This window comes from Rousettus aegyptiacus, unplaced genomic scaffold (assembly GCF_014176215.1).
Source record: "Rousettus aegyptiacus isolate mRouAeg1 unplaced genomic scaffold, mRouAeg1.p scaffold_m13_p_8, whole genome shotgun sequence".
In the NCBI taxonomy this organism is placed as follows: Eukaryota; Metazoa; Chordata; class Mammalia; order Chiroptera; family Pteropodidae; genus Rousettus; species Rousettus aegyptiacus.
The window spans coordinates 52,633,632-52,639,985 of NW_023416311.1; the positions used below are offsets into that span (position 1 = coordinate 52,633,632).

Sequence of the window (6,354 nt, forward strand, 5' to 3'; positions counted from 1 at the left end):
ACTAAACAAATTTGATCTTATCATTTGCCTGACACCAAAACTATCATCAGTTCAGGAGTTTTTATTTGTTTGAAAGGCTAACAATCAAAACGAATAGATTGTGTCTCATCTTTCTTCTCTCTGTCCCTAGTCCCTGTTTCCTAGATGCAAAGACTTTTTTTAAAAAAAAGTGTTTGAAGTGTTTAAAGCTGTTTCTTATGCTAGCAAGCTCCATTTTTCTAAATAATATATATTAACAGCTTAGATAATATCCAATTTTTGTTAAGAGTGAGTAGGATTTTGTCAGTTAAGATGCTTCAACTTCTATTAATCCTAATCCCAGACAGAAGAAATGCATCGATTTCCGCAGTTTCTGATGAACCCGAATCAGCTTTGTTCAGTGGTTCTAGCTCCATTTCTTTGTGGTTCCCTTAGTTCTCTTCTCCTTTGTGTGATGGCTCCAACCTTAGACTGATTCTCTTGCGGGGCGAACAATCTATAACAGTTCCTGGTTTCACACTGACACACCCAACATCCAGAGGAAGAAAGAGGTTCATAATCTGATCTTTCACATTACAATAAGGACATCTCTTTTCTGAATTCCTTGACAACCTCTTAGATCTCTGTACTACAGACTGAATAATATGTTCATTCCTGAACCATCCCCTATGGTCTAGAGAATACCAAAAATTTTTTGGCCTAGCCCTGCCCATCCATCAATTTATTAGAGTGGCAAAGGGACTGGATTACACTAATGAATTTAGATTAATGAAGCCAACCTCTACACCTGGACTATGTAGCCATATGCAATGGGGGAAAGGTGGTGGATGTTGGATCAATAATGCCACTTTCACAGGGGCATTTAGCACTCACGTACTGCTTTCACCTCTACCACTCCAATAAAATTATGTCACTATATATATTGAAATCGATAATGTGGCAATAGGATACTATGATTTTATTTCCTTTCTGTAGAACTTATATGCTTTACTAGTAATTTTTTTTTTTTTTTTAATACCTACAGCACCTGGTCTTCCTAGGTGGTCTCCCATCCAAGTACTAACCAGGCCCGACCCTGCTTAGCTTCCAAGATCAGATGAGATCGGGTGTGTTCAGGGTGGCATGGCCATAGACACTTTACTTATAATTTTAAATTGCTTTTTAAAAATCCTACAAAATTTACTTTTAACAAATCCTCAACTTTTCCAAATCTTTCATCATGTCAGCTTATGAGGGAGCTTACCTTCCAGTGGGAGAAAAGACAGAAGAAAAGTAAGACAAGTAAAATGAGGTAATTGTAAATTATGATCATTACTCTGAAGAAAATAAACATGGTAACTAGAAAAAGTAACTGAGGAAGGCCTCTTTAGAGAATGTTGTTTAGAAGGCCTCTCTGAGGAAGTGACATCTAGACCGAAAGTTAACAAATAGCCTGCATGAGAAGAGCTGAGAAAAGCATTCCAGGCCTAGAAACCACCAGAGCAAAAGCCTGTTAGTGCAAAAGAATTTGGCAGGTTTCAGAAAAGAAAGGAGGCCAAGTGGCTGGAACATAATGAGTAGAGGGGGGAGGATGAAGGGGGTAAGACTTCGGAGAGTTAAACTGAAGTGAGATTATGCAGGCTCTTGGAAGACCATGGAAAGGAGGTTGAATTTTCCATGAAAGGGTGTTAAACAGTGGAGCAATGTGATTTGTTTTATGTTTTTAAAGGCCCCTCTGGTTTCTGTGTTGAGAATAGATTTGGGGGCCAGGGGAATAGGGCAGAAATGAAAGTATGAAAAACAGGCAGGAAACTATTGCCACTCTCTTCCTTGTAGCAGTTTTACTGCACTGTACTTTTTGTCCTATAAAGATAGTTTTTTTAAAAAGAAGTTTGTCTGAACAGTTTTGAAAATATCCAATGAGTTTTACTTATCAATGTATCATCATTTAAAATTAGATGTTAGATTAACTATGAAGACCCACGGGATGTCAAACTTAGACAAAGTACTTGTACTTATTTTCTCTTCCTTTAAATATGTCTATTTGTCTTGGCTAATTATTCCAGATGAATCACACAGGCTCATCTATCGTTTCACCTAGAAGTTTTGTTAATGATATATATGAAACAATAGTTTCATGTAATTTTTAGTTACATTTTTCTAATTAAAGTGATATTAACTAGCCAGAGAAAAAAATAGGTGATCCACTTTAACAAATAATATTAAGAAACCATAAAGTCAAATTGATTTAAAAATGTTTTAAAAACTAAAGCATTTATGCCTTATTATAAGTATTATACTAAGTCTCTAAATACTTCAAATTTCAGATTGAAAAATTACAATCTATGGAGAATTTAAATATGAAAGAGACAGAGAAGCTTCTAGCTAAATGAACATTCTTACTTCCTGAAATTAATACAAAAATTAGTATGATTTTAAAAATTTAATGAGAATGCTCACTTTACTGAAGTACCATTAGATTCTGTGCTGTTCCACAAACATAATAAGCACACTCCAGCCTTGAGGCTTTTGTCCTTTCTCTTCCTTCTATGTGGAATGCCCCTGCCCTTGCCTCTGTCCCTGCCCCCACCCCCGCCCCCGCCCCTGCCCCTGCCCCCGCCCCTGCCAAATATCTCCAAATCTCTCATCACTTTATTTTGTTGTAGGCTCACACATCTATTACCTTATTAGAGAAACTCTCCGCGACCCTGTTTAAAATACCATTCCCATCACCTTCTATCCCTCCCAATGTATATATATTTTTCTTCATAGCACCTACCACTACCAGATTTAACATATATATTTTCTAGCTGCCCTCAAAGGGATATAAGTTCCAAAAAAACACAGAGATCTTTTTTGTTGCTATTGATTGCTCTATCTCGGACACCTAAAACAAATGGCACAATACACAAATATTCAACATATAGTTGAATAAAATATGTCCTTATTGAATTAAGACCTATATTCATAGCACTAACTGACTCTAGGCTGTTTAATAATGATTCAACTTTATCTTTTTCAAGTGAAGACTTTCTTTTCTCCTATATTATGAATCTCAGGATCAGGATCTGGGGCCTGTGTCTTCCTTGCCTTCAAGAATATAAGTGTCTTTAAAGCTAATGTCATCGGCTCTACCACTTGTCAGTCCTCTATAGCTGTCTATTTCTAGTCAGTCCCTTGCTTATAGCCAATTTTAGTTCCTGGTTTACTATCATATTTTCCCTTTCTAAGACTGACTATACATACTCATTCTCAGTGGCTTACAAAATATCTGTAGATGACCCATCCAACAACATAGTCTTTCAAATTTTTTTCCATTACAGTGGTTTTTATTTTTTTTCCATTACAGTGGTTTGTTTTTTTTTTTTTTTTCCTGGCACTTCTTTTTGGTTCTTTCTTAGAATTCCCATCTCTCTGCTTACACTATCCACCTGTTCTTTTACATACCATCTGCTTTATCTATTAGAGTTCTTAGCATATTAAATATTGTTTTAAATTCCCGATGTGGTCATTCCAACATTCCTGCCATGTCTAGTTCTGATGCTTGCTCTATCTCTTCCAATTATGGTGTTTTGGGTTATTAGTTTGTTTGTTTTGCCTTTTGTTGTACTGGGTAAAAGGAACTGTTGTAAACAAGCCTTTAGTGATGTGGTGGTAAGATGTGAGGGGAGGAGAAGCATTCACTAGTCCTATGATTAGTCTCAATCTTTTAGTGGGCCTATGCCTCTGGACTGTGACTCTCACAAGTGTTTCTCAGGTTTGGTTTGGTTTTTTCTCCTTTAGGACAGGGTAGCTAGAGTGGGCTGGAGTTGGGTATTTCCCTTCCCCTAGGTCAGTCAGACTGTATGTATCAAGGTAGGCTTTGGTTAACTAGTTTCTCCTGAATACAGGCCTTGTTTAGAAGTGTGCTCTGACATATTTCAAAATAATTCCTTTTATTCTTCCCACTGAAGCACAGGGGATTTTGTCAGATATTTACTGTGAGAATCGAGTTGAGTTCCTAGAGGTAAATATCATAATATTGTGTGGGCCCCTCTGTTTGATTGGGTCTCCTGAAGTTTTTAGCTCTGATTTGTCTGCACTGAGCCTTCATCAGTTATACAGCTCAGATTTTCCTATCTTGGACTGGTTCCTACAGTGATTTCTACTTGTTTCTGCTCAGGTAAACTATGACTACCTATATCTATACTTGCCTGTCTATCTAATCCTATGGGCAGACGTTTATCCTATGTCTTCCCCTCTCTTATTCATCCAAGAAGATTTGTTGATTTTTCAGTCTGTTAGGACGGAGTGGCAATTTCTGAGCTACTTAATATGAAATATTGGAAAAAGCTTAATTCTTTAACTTCACCACCTCCAAAAACTATTACTTAACCTCATTCATACCCTGGACTGACTCCGGACCGTGTAAACACTGATAATTGCACTATCTGTGAAATATTGATTTTGAACATACTATTTAGTCCACCCTCTCCTGTCTGCCCAGCTCACTTTAACTTAGAAGCCAAACTAGAATTCCTACTGTACTTCCCTAGGAAGTTCATCTTTATATTCTCTGAGGTGAAAATGTTATATTTTTTTTCCTGTTACCGCAAACTCCTTCACTCTACAGCTTTTCAATGAATGATCCTACTCCATAAGTCACTGTGAATACAGAAACCATCAGAAAGGATTTATTTCATTTTCATTCCAACAAGTATTCAAATCTCTGCATCTGTATGCACTCATCTTCTCTTCCTTCTTTTCTGTTAAAATTGAAAGAGTGTCATTTTTCCTATCATGGGCAAGTCCAACTCTTGACACCTATATTTTCTCCTCTCCTCAATATTTTGCTTCTTCAGTTATTCTGTTTGTCCCCTACACATCATCAAATTTCATTCTCTGTTTATTATTCATGCCAGCCCACCAACATAGTATTTTCTACTCAAAACAAAAGTCCTTTGACTTCCTCCACCTACCACCGCACACCTCTAGCCTTTCACAGCAAAGCTTGTGCGCGCACACTTACATATACATATATAATTTTTATAAGAAAATAATATCGAATGTTAATAATTAAAAACAGTAGTCCCCCCTTCACTCTCAACTACCTTCAATATTTCTAGTTTTTTAATTTTTTATGTCCTCATTTCCAAATAATATGCTTGTATTGTTATTAATATATTTAGATATTGTATAGTAAATGAGGACCTCAACTCAAGTGTTACTTTTACTTACCAAGTTTATTTTGGATTCCATCTTCTCTACATCTACTCCAAAGCTACTCCTGTAATTCTAACAACCATTTATATAGCAGAATAGCTTCTTAAATGGAGACCTAGAGAGTAGAGACCACTTTCACTCTTGCTACTATTATTCATTTTCTACAGAGCAGCTAGGACAATCATATAGAAAGTAAATTAGATTGTTACCTTTGGTGTAAAAACTTCTAATGGTATCCTCTTGTGTTTGCAATTAAACCCCAAATATTCCACAAGACTCTGGATCAAAGGAGGTTCCTTGACTGTCTCTTCAATCTAATATCAACTCAATTTCTCTATGCTTTTCCTAAACTTTAACTATACTTGCAGCTCATCATACGTAACAAACCCTTTCTTAACCTACGGTCTTTGCTCTTGTTCTCCTTCCTGTCCTCCTCCTCGTTCTTCCAACAATAGATTTCACCTCATTTTTCCAGTTACAGCTCAGAGAAGCTTTCTCTGACCTCTCTACTGCTCTTCCCATTTATTGTTCTTTACTCTGATAATATCTTTTCTTTACAGAATCCATCCCACTTTGTAACCTTATTTCCTTATTCTTCTCTTTTCTCCCTCTCCCCAAATAGTTTTTCTTAACTCCAAGTGAGGAAAACCCTTATCCATCTTAATACTGTTTTCATGTACCTAACCTGAGGATAGGCATATAAAAAGTACATCTAAGAAATATTTAATTTAATTCTGCAGTCTGTGGATTAAGTATAAATTTAACTAGCTCAACTAGAATATATGTTGTATACAGCTGGAGTGGGATAGTAAATGACAGACCCACAGAAGTCTTATAATGCGTGAGTTAATTGACTCACTTCTAGACAGTTTTAGAAAATCTGGCTGCACCCAATTTGGATCCTCTTTTACAGACTCCTTGAAGGACATTCCTGATGAGGGACACCAGGGTTCTTCGTTTGGGGCAAGGGTACCCACTTTCCGATGGTGCAGATTCTTTTGTACTCAAGAACAGGAAGCGCTTGAGGGTTTGAGATAGCCTGTGGTCTGAGTCTACATCAGAATTTTATGGCATGCGACTGCTCTACTGTGGAGAATTGCCTGCCAATTTTCTTTTAGGGAGATTCCTTTTGTATTTAGCTAATGCTTAAAACCTTAGTGGGTCAGGTTTCTCCTTAAGTTGTCAATTCTTCTG

The 6,354-nt window shown here is 36.8% G+C and overlaps 1 non-coding gene across 1 annotated transcript; it reads right to left on the reverse strand.

Annotated features, from left to right (window-relative positions):
- Positions 1-994: 994 nt before the first annotated feature.
- Positions 995-1,113, reverse strand: LOC118607117. Its single transcript, XR_004952701.1, has one exon. It is a non-coding gene; the product is annotated as a 5S ribosomal RNA (ribosomal RNA).
- Positions 1,114-6,354: the final 5,241 nt, after the last annotated feature.